Below are 16,405 nucleotides of genomic sequence, written 5' to 3'. Positions count from 1 at the left end.
CCGTGGATGTTGAGTAAAAAACTGGTTTTTCATACAATCTATTTATTAATATTTTGACGAACAGATAATATTCAAAATAATTCAAAATTAATTTATTTCAAGTAGGCCTATTTAATAAGCACTTTTGAAACGTCAAGTCATTATGTTTATAGTGACTCTACAACCGGCTCGGAAGGCAGATTCCACTGAGAAGAGCCGGCAAGAAACTCAGCAGATTGCTCTTTTCCAATATCTTTTTAAAGTTTAACAATCTTTAGAATTTTTGTGCTTTGTGAGAGATGAGAGCGGAGTGGCCTGCTTCCAAGCAGCCTTGTCGTTAAGGAATTCATCAATCGTGTAGTAACCACGATTTGTTAAACATGTTTAAAAATACGAGTATTGTTTAAACTTAGGTAAAGGTAGATCTAATATTACCTTCGGTATCATGTTATAAAAGCATATACCCGTCCCCACAAAGGATTTCTGTACTTTTCTCAGACGGTATGCAGATATCACTAATTTATGTCCGTTTCTAGTTAGTCGACTGTTTATATCGACTTTTGTTTATAATTACTTAAAATAGGACATAAGTTATAAAAATGAATCAAATGAGTTTAATAACAAGCAGTTGTTTCTAAATATCATTCATCAAGTCGAAGTAAAAGTGTTTGTCTGTCTCTGCGTATATGTTAAAACTTAATGACAATCCCATAAGCACAAAAAATTGTGTATTAATATGATGTCATATATTGGCATGTCTTGACACTAATATAGACCTGTAAGACCCATAAGTATATATTATCTTTTATCTTTACACAAATTTGTTTTGTCTCATATCTTACTGCTTTTTCCCGTTCAACAGTTGATAAGTAAATTTTTCTGAAACAAATTTTGATTGATTATTCTCCAAAATGAAGGTGTGATAGCACAGTGGATAGGAGCTCGACTTCACTTTCGGAGGGCCTAGTTCGAATCCCAGCACCTACCTCTAACTTTTCTAAGTTATGTGTGTTAATTAATTAAAATATCACTTGCGATTCACGATTTTCGATTTTCGGATGGACACTTGCCGATATGAGGGGTTGCTACGGCGTCACTGGGGGAGTGGGGCGTGCGCGAAAGCTCGTCATGAGAAGAGGCCCGACGACATTGGGGGGGAAGATAAATGTTGTATTACTGTATTATGTACGTACTTTCTAAAAGAAGATCGCATCGTAGGTCCTATTTTATTTATCGATATTAAGTTGCAGCATCACTATAGCATCTTGTATTGATTGCTGTGTGAATGTGGAATCCATTCTAGTGTGAGTTCACTTCCGCACACTACCGCAATGTGCAAGTATAATGAAACGTCTGCGATTTCTTTTGCAGATTTCAAACTGAATAATGCTCTTTCTGCTTGAGTTGATGGCCCTAATAACAAAAAAAAAACCTAATTATAAATGTTCTTGCAGCCATTTCTTTGTAAGAAGTTATATTGTTTATATTTAAATGAAACTGTTTGGATACGCACACATACTTAATCTATACAGTAGTCAGTACCTACTGTAATATGTATGTACAATTTGTAATGTTAAGGGGCTTGAATAACAGTTGACGTCGATATTCCCTTAAATCGAATAGCGTTAAATATTTCATTATATTTATGTTTCGGAATAGCCAACGAATGCATAACAATTTTAGAAGGCATTTTATCTTTTAGGTACATTTTTAAATTTAGTTGATGTCGTTTATTGTTATAACAGCGCCATCTATCCTTTAACTCTAACACTGCCATGAAAACTGCAACAGGCAACGATTCAGAACGAAGTATTTTAATAGGTCTTCTCAATGTTACGTGTAACGCCATCTCACGAGGGTTTTGGAAGTTTTTGACGTTTTCCTAAATCAGCGGTCATTTTTAAAGTATTTGAATATAGTATAAAATAGTTGGGATACATGGTATATTTTTAAAACTTCTTATTTATAACTCATTCCATAGAATCTCATTATAAAAAAGAGTATGACGTTCCTTTTGAAAGTAGAATTCCCATTCCATTGCCCGCGCTTCTTAGTTCAAACTTTAACCAGTGCGCGCTAAAACGTCATTCGGCGCGCGAAGTTATTTGAACTGCACGCGCATTCTACGATCCGATGAAAATCGATTTTCTTTTCGCAATTATTTTTTTATGATTTCCTCTGTGTGTTTTATAATGTTGTAGGCAGAATTTTAGTGCGTTGTCTATTAAAAAATTGTGTATAGTGTGGTGTTTCGCTTTTTTCTAGTTGGAGGACGGAATTCTATTTAAATTGTAAGTATTTATTTTTGTTTTACGATTTTGGCTTAGCATAACTTAGATGTTATTTGCAATGTTGTTAAATAATTCTATGACATAGTTAAGTTAATAATAAAAATAGTAATAAAAGGAACTATTTATTTATCGACGTGTACGGAACTAGATTTTTCTTGCGAGATAAAGTCCGTGGCCATTTATGGGTGTTTGAGTCCGTTATTTCTCAGATATGGGCCGGGTCTAGGAAGATAAGTAGGATCTCGACTAGAAGCGGACTAGAATAACGTATCGCTCGGGGCGAGTTAAAACTAAGATATTATATAGACTTACCTAGCCAGAAGCATCTAGGTATCTAACTAACGAACATAACTTTGGGTTATTTATTATCATAAACTAAAACTAAAATAATGCCGGCAACTATCTAATTAGTAAACAATTACGTGGAATTTTCTGGGATATAATATGGCCTAAGTAGGTACCTGTGTGTTTAATTTAAAGTAACTGTCCTCCTAACTATCTCCGTTCCAAATTGCAGCTAAATCGGTTCAGGCATCAAATTGTTATGTAAAAAGAGTTTTGATAATTTTTACAAAACAAACGCGGAAAAAACTTATAAACTTTCACTTATTATCTATACTAGAAGTCAAATTTATTTAATTTTTATTTATTTATTTATTTTAAATATTTTTGCATGTGTACCAATATTTTAATATGTGGTTTAATGGACGTAAGATGCATCGCGGCGGGTCGTAGAATGAGAGTTTGCACTTTTAGTTAGGTACTATCAGAAGATATGAGCAGACACGAGCCGCTACTAGGTTACCTTTTATAAAAAAATTAATAAATTTTGACACTCTTGAGTTTGAATACCATATGACTTTTTACTTAACAAGTTAGAGGTGATTGGAATATTTATTTGTATCATTATTATAATTTTTACGAGAAAAATTGGTAGTTAAGCTGTGGGTCTCAAGGTGCTGGAATGGCAGCAGTGGCGTGCACTGGGTTTCTTACCAGGTTATGCATACAGCAGGAAAATGGCATAAAACGGCAAAAATTCTCCTCTAACACCAGTAATATATAAATTTAAGGGTAGGCAGTGCTTTTCTGCACGTATGAAGTGCACGCCACTGAATGGCAGCGCAGACGACATTAAGCGCGTCGCACTGGATCTAAGCGGCACAAAACCGTGGAATTTGGAACTCCCTACAAAAGACCTTTGTCCAGCCGTGGACGTGTATTGTTTCAAAAGTGCTTATATTAGACCTACTTGAAATAAATGAATTTTGAATTTTGAATTTTGATATGATGATGATAATGATGATGAGAAAAATTGGGAAAAATATTTCTTTCAATACAAGGTAGCCCTTAACTGCATTCTCACCTGCTGTTTAGTGATCATGCAGTCTAGTTAGAGGTACAGCGGATGCATTAAGCCCATACTTCTAATCGGTTTCTTTGCTACATCATACCGGAACGGTAAATAACTTGGGGACACTTCTTTGTCATTAACTACGGTGAAAGCATCCCACTAAACAAAAGAAAATTCAGAAATTGAAAAAATCCCGAAACGCCCCAACCGGGTATCGAATCCGGGATCACTTAAATATAAGGCCACAGCGCTTACATCCGTCAAAATATACACTACGGGTGTACAAAACTTGACGAGTGTTTGAAGTAGCCGACGCCGGCTTTTCGGCAAGAATCAGGCCGCAATCTATAGTAGGTATAACATCAGTTGTGTGCACTGGGTTTCAAATATACTACGATGATACACACATCGCCACCTAGCCCCAAAGTAAGCGTAGCTTGTTATGGGTACTAAGATGACTGATGCATATTTCTATGAATAATATACATACATAAATAAATAGCAATATACATATAAACACCCAGACACTGAAAAACATTCATGCTCGTCGCACAAACATTTTACAGTAGAGGGAATCGAACCCACGGCTTTGGACTCAGAAAGCAGCATCGCTGCAAACTGCGACAATCGGCCTTCAATATTGCTTAAAACGGCAAAAATTCCCCTCCTATACGAATTATATATATAAATTTTAGGGTCGGCCGTGTTTTGTGCATGTAAGAAGTGCACTCCATTGTATAACATCAGTAACACAATGGTCAGGAAACTCTGCGATTTTGTCGAAATCGTTATGAATCAAAAATCGTTATGAACAAATTATAAATGTGAATGTAAGTTTGTTTGTTAAGCTTTCATGCAAAAACTACTTAACCGATCCTCATGAAACTTCGTACACATATTATTGGAAGTGTTAGAAGTAATATAGGATACTTTTTATCCCGATATTAAGCTCGGTTCCTTTGGGAGAGGGGATTAGTGTCTGACGATTTTACACCATAACTTTTACACGACAAATTGTAACCGATTTAATTAATTATTTTTGTACTATAAAGGTTATAACATGTGTTTAATTTTGCCCAAACTGTAGTTGAAGATTGAGGACAGAACTTCTCAGCGGACAGCAGCAAACCCCTCATTTAAGGCTTAGCGATACTGAATACTTTAATTTTTTTTTATATTAACAACTAAATTTAATGCCACATCGAAAAACAAAATCAAACGCAGACAAAGTCGCGGGCAAGAGCTAGTATAATATATAATCTTACATCGAAAATCCTATCACTTCAACAAAAGCCTACCAGTTTAATTTATATTTGCCTTAGTTTACATGAAACAGATGTTATTTGGCCGAAGTGACGCCATAACCTTGCGGTTAGTGTTTCATTCGGATCGAGTCGAAATAACTGTGAGCAATCAATATTGAGAAAAGCATTTATCGGAACTTAGTTATGAGTTATGCTATGACATAATGCAACATTCGCGTGAGGCCATGGACAAGATATTACTCAGTTTTGTTGAGTTTTCAATCATAGGTGTATTTATCCCAACTCTACTCTGGTACTGGCAGTGAGCGGCGGCGCAAGCAGAAGTTAGAATGAATGTACTTTTTATCCTGGAAAAATTCATAGTTCGTATGAGTTAGAGCTAAAGCAACTTTGACGGCCGACCGGCGCAGTGGGCAGCGACCCTGCTTTCTGAGTCCATGGCCGTGGATTCGATTCCCACAACTAGGAAATGATTGTGTGATGAGCATAAGTATTTTTCAGTGTCTGGGTGTTTATATGTATTTTCTAAGTATTTATGTATATATAATTCATAAAAATATTCATCAGTCATCTTAGTACCCATAATAAAAGCTACGCTTACTTTGGGGCTAGGTAGCGATGTGTGTATTGTCGTAGTATATTTATTATTTATTTATTTAAAATGTTTAAAAAGCAAGATTATGTTATAACCTCTCCACGTATCTATAACATTTGTTGGCTATACGGTGATATACCTTTGCCTTTATCCAAATATAATTAAATTCGTAAAATTCAATAACATTACTCACTGGGATCACTGGGATTCGAACTCGAAAGAGAAGATCAAGTCCTACCCACTGTCTTACTGTGTTGAGCTTCTATCGTTGTTAATATTACTTTTACCAATTGAGTTCAAGCATTTTATTAAGGCAGTAACTTCACTTTTTTTGTTTATATCCGTGCAAAGCCGGGCGGGTTAGTAGTATATATAATATCAGTGGCGTGCACTTCATACATGCACAAAAGCACTGCATACTCAAATTATCTTATATAACACGTATTTGAGGGAAATTTGTCCATTTTAAGCCATGTACCTGCTTTATGCATACCCTGGTCACAAACCCTCTGCACGCCACTGTACAATATAGACCTATGCGTAACAATCGATTAAATTCAAATTCAAAATTTCTTTAAACATGTAGGCCCATCACAGACGCTTATGAAGCGTTCATACATATATGTTTAAATAATTGTAAGGAGATGATAATAACTCAGCGTTCGCCAAAGAGGGTTTCAAACGCGCCCTGGTCTAAGAAGAACACACAACAACAATGCCCATAAAAATATAACTTAAATACAATTTGTATTTAAGTTATATTTTTATGGGCATAAATGAAATTATCAAATATGTACTGAATAAAAAACGTGTGGGTACTTATGTACACGCGTAAGAAGTTATACTTTGGCGTAACAAAATAAAAATCTTTTCATAAATTTTACCTTCCGCCTTATTCTACGTTTGTAAAAAAACTACACTAACAATAGAATAAAGATATTTCAAAAAATAAAATTTTATTATAACGCACTATCTAGTTAAATAAAGTTTATTTAAATATCACAAAAAAAAAATTCTACATATTTAAAGAAAATGTGGACATAATAAATATAATTAATGGACAGTTAGTTATCGGAAAACCAAGTTTCACTCAACATTCAAATTTGAGATTTTTGTACAATTCAATGAATTAATGAGCCCGCAGACTTTGACATTCAAAGTGTAAACTGTCAAACCCTATAGCAGGGTGTCGGTTTTTTGTGACGGAATGCGCGCGCTACTACACAGTGACAGGGTAAGATTTGCAATCTACTCTACTACTACAAAAATGTACTCTCATCATTTTTCCCTAACGCGCCAAAAGAAGTATAACTTCAAAAATGTAGTGTATTTATAGGAGTACGAGTAAGTAAAATCGTGCAGCGCAAGAGAAATATGTTCTCTTAAGACTAAGAACTTTTTTATGGAGAGGTGGTTTTAATAGCTGATGATAAATTGTCGAACGGATGATTTATCTGTGGTCAAAGTGTAAAAATACTCCCGCTCTTTACAATACTTGGAACATTGTTTCGGGATCGGCGTAAACAGTGCGATGACATCAGCTGGATGCGAGGCGCTATATTAAAACTTGGCGCCTGTCCATACTCCGTTTAACACTCAGCATGCTCCCGAGATATGGATTATGTTATGAACTAACCCACTATATCGTGCGTCCCAGAATTTCGGATATTCCGTCGGTAAAAAACAAAGCCTCTACAACACCATTCGGAAATCGACTTATAAGAAATAACGCTAATAATAATAAGTACCAACGACTGTATATATATACATACACATATATATACTAGCGGTCCATCGCGACTTCGTCCTTCGAATGCTTTGAATTAGTTTGTATGGAAAATGAAATATTCTTCACCTCGTGAAACATCCTTATGCGATCTTCAACAGTATCAAAAATCGCTATACCTAGGTAGTTTACATGAAAGGCGACTAATAATAGCATTTACTGTTATAAATGTATTTATAGTATATATTAGTTTATTATTATAATTTTTTTAAATATAAATTATATTGTGTATTATTTTATTTGTGTAGTCTAGTTCAAGTACTAGTATGTACTTTTTTTTAATATGTACTACCTGCAGTCTGTTATACATTTGTTGCCTGGAAGAGTTCGAACTAAGCGATAAGGCCGCCTTTTGTATACTGCTTCTATCTGTGTTTTTTTATTCTTTTCGTGTATTTTTTTTTGTGTTCAAATAAAGAGTTTAAATAAAATAAAATAAATAAGTATTTCGTAATTCGGTTACACGTTGTATATTATATAGGTTATTCGGTGTCATTTAGAGCTCTCATCCTTCATTGGTACTGACAACTGATTTACCGGTAGGTAAGACGAATGAGGTATGCCATATGCTATACAAAGAAATCATCACCTCAATCACCCAGACCGATTGCCAAATTCCTTGCGATGCGGTTTCTGCCAGCGTGCGGAATCTGGTCCACGTGCGTGTGATAGCGCGTCTGTAGTTATACACGACCCGTATGAGCAGTCCGTGTGATAGGTAAAAGGGAAAAATCATGGTAGGAAAAGGGCCCTAAAGTACCTAACTCTACAAGCGTCGCAAGAACTTTGCGGCTAAGATTGCAAATCTTACCCTGTCACTGTGTAGTGTGTGAACGCGGTCGCGAGAGACGTTATCCTTAATTTCGCACGCAAGCTATTACCAAAGGTCATTTATTTCGCTTCTACGTGGAATAAATAACGAGTCATCGCGTTTGTGACAAGCAAACAAAATAGGTACGTAAATTACCTAATAATATGTCAGGGCTTCGGGACTTTATAATAATAAAGCAGTACTTAATGATAAAGTTGACTGGATGCAATGAAATCATTGCGGTATTCTGTGGCCCTGACTCGAATTTAAGAAACACAGACAACACTCAGATTCTGGGAAAATAATTATTGTGAACCTTGAATTGTGTCCTTAAAGGATTCGTGTGTAATTATTTATGTTTGGTTGGCATGACTACTTCGGGACCGTTTTACGTTTCTACCTAGAATTGCCTTTTGGTGGGATGTCCAGTTTTGAAGGAGTCTTTTTTTTTGTGACCGAACACGAGCTGTCCGTCAACACAGTCAACGCTTTCGGACTGATCCTATTAGTGAAGGCTCATTAACCGTTTTAAGAATATCTCTTCTTGATGCTGATAGTGATAATCGGGATATAGGGCTTAACATCCTCTACAGCTTTCAGAGTCATACCAATTTCCTAACTAAGAATTTCTTAAATGATAAACTCAATACCAGTGGCGTGCACTTCATACATGCACAAAAGCACTGCATACCCTAAAATTGATATATAACCCGTATAGGAGAAGAATTTTAGCCGTTATATTCAATTTTCCTGCAGTATGTTTACCCAGGTAAGGAACCCAATGCACGCCACTGCTCAATACCTAACATTTTGTGATCCGATCTGACAATGGAATCATAGATCTAGAGATCTGCAGTCAAACATTCAACATGGCCGATTATGGCCAGGGTGGTCAATCTCCAGAGAGATTTACCAAACACACGGGAGATAAAATACACAAACAAATAGTGGATATGAACAATTGACTTGAAAGAAATTATCACAAATTATTGTCAACTGCATATCATCTTGGAAAGGTACATAAGTCATTTGGGGGATTGAGTCTACCTCACACGCTTTTATAATATGATTATAATATGATTCCTAAGGTAATTTTGGACCTACCAATGCATAAGTTTAAAGACTGTGTTAAAACACATTTGTTACAGTGAGGTTAACTTACTATACAATTGATGAATTTCTTAATGACAAGGTTGCTTGGAAGCATCCGGCTCCGCTTTCATATCTCACAAGATAGAAAAATGAATTTTAAAATGTAAAATGTAAATTGTTGATATTCTATAAGAGCATTCTGCTGAGTTTCTTGCCGGCTTCTTCTCGATAGAATCTGCTTTCCAAACCTGTGGTAGACGTTTCAAAAGTGCTTATATTAGGCCTACTTGAAATAACGAATTATGGATTTCTGAAGATTTTGTGTGTGCGCAAACAATCTGTACCCTTACTTTCGTAGACCGACGGGATGGTATCTCCGACACGAGTAGAAAGAGATCAGGCGCTAGACCGACAGCTTAACGTGCTCTCCGAACCACAGCGGTAAATCGCAAGATTGTACTAAGAACTTCTGATAGAACCAGGGATCTAACCTAGGGTCGAACATGCTGGCCAACGAGGCACTCGTGTCTACTCGACACACAATTACTGAGTCTACAACGAGGCCATCATAATGTCTCATTTAAATTTAGCGAAACACAATTCGTTAATTAAACCAGCCGTAAACAGTAATAAGCGATAAACGTTTCGTGTAGCAACGACTCTCCAGCCAAGGTTATCTGCCCGAGCAAAAAATAAATTAAATGCATACTGAACAGGTCGAACCTGTTTTCAAGTAATGCTATGTATACAGGCTGTACGCTGTAGATAACAAAGTCCTCGTGACGAGGGGTGAAAGGCTGGGGAAATTTGGAATAGAGAGTTATGTTTCTATACTAATCTTATAGAGCTGGAGAGTATGTTACCTTTGCCCAGCAGTGGGATATGTTATGAGAATTAAGCTTAACTTGCTATACTCCGCGAAAAGCAGGAGAATTTAAATAACTTTCACCCCAGTGCCGATTGGCGGACTTAACATTATGGAGAACTCTCAGGTATGCAGGTTTACACATGTATTCCTTCACAGTTGGAGCCAGTGATAATTTAATAGCTTAAAACGCAAATAACTTAGAAAAGTCATCGATTCCAGGGCAAAAACAGCTGGCAAGAAACTTTGCCCGCATCCTCAATAAGGTCAAGCGGTACTTCACGCCTGAACAGCTTCTCACCTTGTAGCAAGCTCAAGTTCGATCGTGTATGGAGTACTGTTCCCATTTATGGGATGGCTCTGCCAAGTATTAGCTTGATGCCCTGGATTCGGTGGATCGCCGTGCTAGAAGGCTCATCGGTGACCTAGACAATAAAAAACTTAAGAGTTTGGAACATCATTGCAAGGTTGCCTGCCTTTCGGTATTCTATAGGATATATTTCGGAGAGTGTGCTCAAGAACTATTTGATCTAGTTCCCCCCTCGCCTTTTTTCCATCGAACCGCGAGGCGTAAGGATCTGCATCCCTACGTGGTCAATATACCGCGGACGCTAGTCAATATACCGCTAGGATCTGGAATGCTCTTCCAGCTTCCCTTTTGCCCCTACAATATGAGTACAGAATAGGCATCTTCTAGGCAAGCGCGCTCCACCTTAGGCTGCATAATCGCTTACCATCAGGTGTGATTGCAGTCAAACGCTCGTCTATATACATAAAAAAAAAAAAGTTTAAGGTGCGTGCTGGGATACCCACTGGGCTATCACCGCTTCAAACTTATGCATTTGTAGGTCCAAAATTACCTTAGGAATCATATTATTAAAGCGTACTTATACCTACTCCCACACATGACTTCTGTACCTTTAGCAGACGGTATGCAGATGACCATTTCTAGTAAATCGATTGTTCATACCCATATATTATCCATATCCATTTGCTTATAAAGATTTGATTTGACGGCCGATTGGCGCAATGGGCAGAGACCCTGCTTTCTGGGTCTAAGCCCGTGGGTTCGATTCTCACAACTGGAAAATGTTTGTGTGATGTACATGAATGTTTTTCTGTGCCTGGGTGTTTGTAAGTAAATTATAAGTATTTATGTATATTATTAATAAAACAATATTCATCAGCTATCTTAGTACCCATTATACAAGCTACGCTTACTTTGGGGCTAGATGGCGATGTGTGTATTGTCGTAGTATATTTACATTTATATGTATATAAAGAATTAATCTTTATATATATTATCTTAAAAATAGTAATAGGTATTGTTATAAATATATTGTGAAGCTAGAGTAAGTATAAAAAGATCGGACTCGGGACCTCATACTTAAAACCACAGCGCTCGCAACTGTCAGCGGCGCGGCGTGCATAGAGGGTATGCACATCATATGTAGGTATATATACAAGAAAATTACTAGTACGAGTTATATTCAAATTCAAAATTAATTTATTTGAAGTAGGTCTAATTAATAAGCACTTATGAAACGTCAAGTCTGTTTGTAGTGACTCTACCACCGGTTCGGAATGCAGATTCCACTGAGAAGAGCCGGCAAGAAACTCAGCAGATTGCTCTTTTCCAACATCATTTTAGAGTTTAACAATCTTTAGAATTTTTCTGTTTTGTGAGAGATGAGAGCGGAGTGGCCTGCTTCCAAGCAGCCTTGTCGTTTAGGAATTCATCAATCGTGTAGTAACCACGATTTATTAAATGTGTTTTAATATATTGTTTAAACTTAGGTAAAGGTAGATCTAATATTACCTTCGGTATCATGTTAAAAAACCTGGGTATACATGGGTATACATCCCCACAAAGGATTTCTGTACTTTTCTCAGACGATATGCAGATATCACTAATTTATGTCTTTTTCTAGTTAGTCGACTGTTTATATCGACTTTTTGTTTTTGTATATAAATACTTAAGGGTAGGCTTTTATAACTCTTACTGGAGATTTTCTTCATTTTATATCATCCGTATACCCTGTGCACGCCACTGGCCACTGTGCCAGGAAGGTCGTCAAAAAAGATGTCCGAAGTAAAGACAGCCTCATCTCACTGCATTGAATAAAGGTCAATCCACAGTCTGGCGATCTAGTTCTTAGGTGATGCAACTTCCTGAATCAGTGGGGCCATTTGGCAGCAAACCAACAGCCTTAGGATGACATTTGTACGCTCGAAATCGTTGTAACTGATTCGATGGACTTGTTTAGCTTCTTGCATTGCGGATAACGGGATCTTTGGTTCGATGCCCGGGTCGGATTCAAGATGTTTTTGAGAAGTTTTGAGTACCAGTTCGGAATTAGGAAATTGTTGGATTTGACGGCCGACTGGCTCAGGGGGCAGCGACCCTGCTTTCTGAGTCCATGGCCGTGGGTTGTATTCTCACAACTGAAAAATACACACACATTATATAAAAAGTAAACACATATACAGAAAAAACTTAGAATAGAAAATGAGCGTGCAAAGGCAGACCGCCTTTGCTTGTTCTATTTTCTATCACTAAAGCGATCTCTTCGAGACAAACTTTGACGTTAGGAGAGACGAAGGAACGGGTTAATATTTTTCAGTGTCTGGATGTTTTTCTGTAGTAAATTGTTAAGCCTTACAATTATTCATTATAATTCAACATCTCCCGCTCCGAAACCGAAGCGAAACGTGCGTCGAGGGGGCGTTGCCGAAGATCTGTTTGGTGTTAAGTATAAGGATTGAAGAAATTATAAATTACACCATGCTGATTGTGTGAGTGGGAGGGGACCCGTGCCCTGTAGTGGGCCAGTAAAGTGTTGATGATGATGATTATAAGAGAGAGAACAGAATGGACAGTGACCGTTTCGATAGTCGAAAAGTCATACTAATGGAAGGTAGGTACAGGTGTGGAAATAAGCATGTACTAGACATAAAATTCACTACACACGTCTTCCTCTTCACCATTACAATGGCGGTACATACAAGTGGCTATGAATAAATATGAGTGAGGCGCCCACCATGCTGTCCTATTTAAAAATAAAATTGATTCAAAAAATTGGCTAAGCGAATGTTGTCTGTTTCTATCATTAAGTAAGCTACTCAGTTCTCACTCCCTGGATGGCATATATTCTTATTGGGCAGTCGATTGGCGCAGTGGGCTTCTGAGTCCAAGGTCGTAAGTTCGATTTCCGCAACTGAAAAATGTTTGTGTGATGAATATGAATGTATTTCAGTGTCTGGTAGTTCATCCGGTATATCATAAGTATTTATGTATATTATTCATAAAAATATTCGTCAGTCATCTTAGTACCCAGAACATAAGCTACGATTACTTTGGGGCTAGATGGCGATGTGTGTTGTCGATATATATTTATTATCTATAATTATTCTTACTAGAAACTGATCTGTTAATTACTGCCTTTCTTATCAGGCGCGGTTATTTTAATAGCACAAAAACTCCGATCACTACAAAATTTTACATCTTGTAATAAAAATAAATTTCTGTGCTACTCTGTAGAGTCAACATAATATCATGAGGATGTTCCGGTATCTAAGTTAATCTGCATTCTGTTTAAAGTTCCAAATGAAGCTAAAGTACCACTATTCCAGGAACTAAAATTTCAATTACTAAAACGCTGTAATACTATTTTCAGACTTCAAATGGGTACATGATTTCTACTGTGTTTTGTCTGTCTTTTGTAAGGACAGCCAAACCAGTCCAGTGGTAATAGTAGAGGTCTCGTCTAAACCTCTAGTCAATGAGTACACAATCACTCTTATCATGTCGCTTTATTTCTAGAGCTGCTTCGTAGTGTTTGTATACTCTTTGGTGCTGTCAATATTTAGTTCGTATCGTTTATTTCCTCTTTGAGTCGGTATATAAAAATATATTATTAAAACTACGACAAAAAGTATGTAGTAAACCTACATAAAATATCGGAGGTTGCGTGGAGGTTGACTTCTTTTACAGGTTGTTTATTTAATAATTATGTATAAATTATAACATAATAAGTAAAATAACCTTGAATACAAAAACCGTGTCACATCGGTTCATTTTGCTTCTCATTCATTAAAAACCTATTCGCCTTGGCGTGTTCTCGTAAGTGCGAGAGCGAGGGCTAATATTATACTGAAGGAATAGAAAAGGAGGGCAGTAGAATGGAGGTGTTTATTTTTATGTATTGTCGTTTGTGTTATCTACCTACATATTTAACTACTTATGCGAAATAACAACGTGAATTCATAGCTTTTGAATTATAAATATAGCGATTGGAATAGCTGATTGAACATTACACAGAAATACTGCGAGCAACGCAGTATTTCTGTGTAATGTTTCATCTCTCTCAAGATAGGAAAATAAATGTTGAATTTCAAATTGTTATTGTTGGAAGAGCAACTGCTGAGTTTATTTCCGGCTTCTGCTCGGTAGGGGCTACCTTCCGAACCGGCGGTAGAATCACTCAAAGAATTAAGGACGTACAGAATCCTCATTTAGACATTATTGTATACAGTGTAAAGTGCCCAAAAAAGTGAAAAGGATCCCCCCCCCCCGCGCACGATTTACTTTACACCGCGGAATGTTGCTAGCTCACAAACTTTTTCCCATTTTATGGTGTACGTTTGGAACATTAGAGGTAAAATAATTACTGTCAACTGCTGAACGGTATGAAGTCACTAACCGTTCGTTCGAGAAACAATTCTAAAGTGAAGTGGTTTTTTTTGCTTCAATATTAGTCGTGTATACGGTTTCAGTTCAGAATCCGTGTACACGAATAATATTGAAGCATCAAAAACCACTCCACTTTAGTAGTGTTTCTTGAACAGGCGGTTAGTGAGGCACTTCATTTATTTAGCAGTTGACAGTAATTATTTTTACTCAAATGTTCTAAACATTTACCATAAAATGAGAAAAATGGAAAAGTTTTTAAGCTAATAATATTCCGCGGGTGTAAAGTGAGACGTTCTTGGTGCGTTTTCTCTGTTTTTGGAGCCCAATGCACTGTATCCAGTGGCGTGAACTACATGCATGTACAAAAGCAATGCCTACCCTAATTTTTTTATATAACCCGCTCATAAAGAGGAAATTTACATTTTATGCCGTTTTCTGCTTTATGCCTACCTTGGTTGCAATCCCTGTGCACGCTACTGACTGCATGCAATAATGGCTGAATGAAGATCCCGTATGATCTTAATTCTGTGGAGTCAGTTCAAATCGACCGACTTGACTTTTCAAAAGTCCTTCTTTAGGTAAATTTTAATATTGGACTTTGACCTATTTATAGCACCCTGTTTACGCCGCCGCATGTACGTACAGTTTACAGTTCGCTCAAACCACAATGACCTACGTTTCTATATTTATCAGCGATTAAATCAAGATTTATATTTTACGCACTACTCACCTAGTTACTAACGTACAGTGGCGTTCACTTCATACATGCACAAAAGGACTGCCTACCCTCCATTGTACCTATAACTCGTTTATGAGTAGGATTTTTCTATTTTACGCCATCTTTGTGCTCTATGCCTACCCTGGTGAAATCCCTGTGCATGCCACTGCGAACATAATATGAAGTATGTATATAACATGCATTTAAAAAAAAAAAAAAAATTCGGTACAGTAGTAGACCATTTTGTGAGAGAGCTCGTCCGCGGAAGTACTACAACTATGCATATGTCTGCCGCTAAGCAGCAATGTCGCAATGCTGTGCCCCGGCCTGAAGGGCGATTGCCGGTGTAATTACATGCGCATGAGCAACACCTTGCACGGTTCCTAGCATGATCTGGGAATTGTTGCTCTGTTTATAGACGAGTGTTTTCCACTTACCATCAGGTGGGCTGTCTGCTTGGTCCATCAATTAAAAATTACAAAAGAAAATCGGTGGAATCTTAGAGTAAAATTTTGTGGATGGTTGTCTCATTATTTATTATTTTATTTTTAATAATAAATTATGCAGACTCTAGACATATGTCGAGCGTGTCATCAAAATTCAAAATTCATTTATTTCAAGTGGGCCTAATATAAGCACTTTTGAACCGTCAAGTCTGTCTGTGTGTAGTGACTCTACCACCGGTTCGGAAGGCAGATTCTACCGAGAAGAAGCCGGCAAGAAACTCAGCAGTTGCTCTTTTCCAATATCAACAATTTACATTTTACATATTTTTAATATTCATTTTTCTATCTTGTGAGAGATGAAAGCGGAGCCGGATGCTTCCAAGTAACCTTGTCATTAAGAAATTCATCAATTGTATAATAACCTCACTGTAACAAATGGGTTTTAACACAAACTTATGCATTGGTAGGTCCCAAATTACCTTAGGAATCATATTATAAAAGCGTATACTC

At 36.9% G+C, this 16,405-nt stretch overlaps 1 protein-coding gene across 2 annotated transcripts in view; it reads left to right on the top strand.

The window, feature by feature from the left end:
• Window positions 1–2,013: 2,013 nt before the first annotated feature.
• LOC120634492 (flocculation protein FLO11) overlaps window positions 2,014–16,405 on the top strand; it is a 53,602-nt gene continuing 39,210 nt past the window's right edge. For both annotated transcript variants that reach the window (XM_039905139.1, XM_039905138.1), the window contains exon 1: window positions 2,014–2,270. The gene's annotated coding sequence lies outside the window, so the exon portion shown is untranslated. The remainder of the gene's footprint in view (window positions 2,271–16,405) is intronic.

This window comes from Pararge aegeria, chromosome 24, assembly GCF_905163445.1.
Source record: "Pararge aegeria chromosome 24, ilParAegt1.1, whole genome shotgun sequence".
Taxonomy (NCBI): domain Eukaryota; kingdom Metazoa; phylum Arthropoda; class Insecta; order Lepidoptera; family Nymphalidae; genus Pararge; species Pararge aegeria.
The sequence above is the reverse complement of the archived record's forward strand: the minus strand, read 5'-3'. Positions and strand labels throughout refer to the sequence as shown.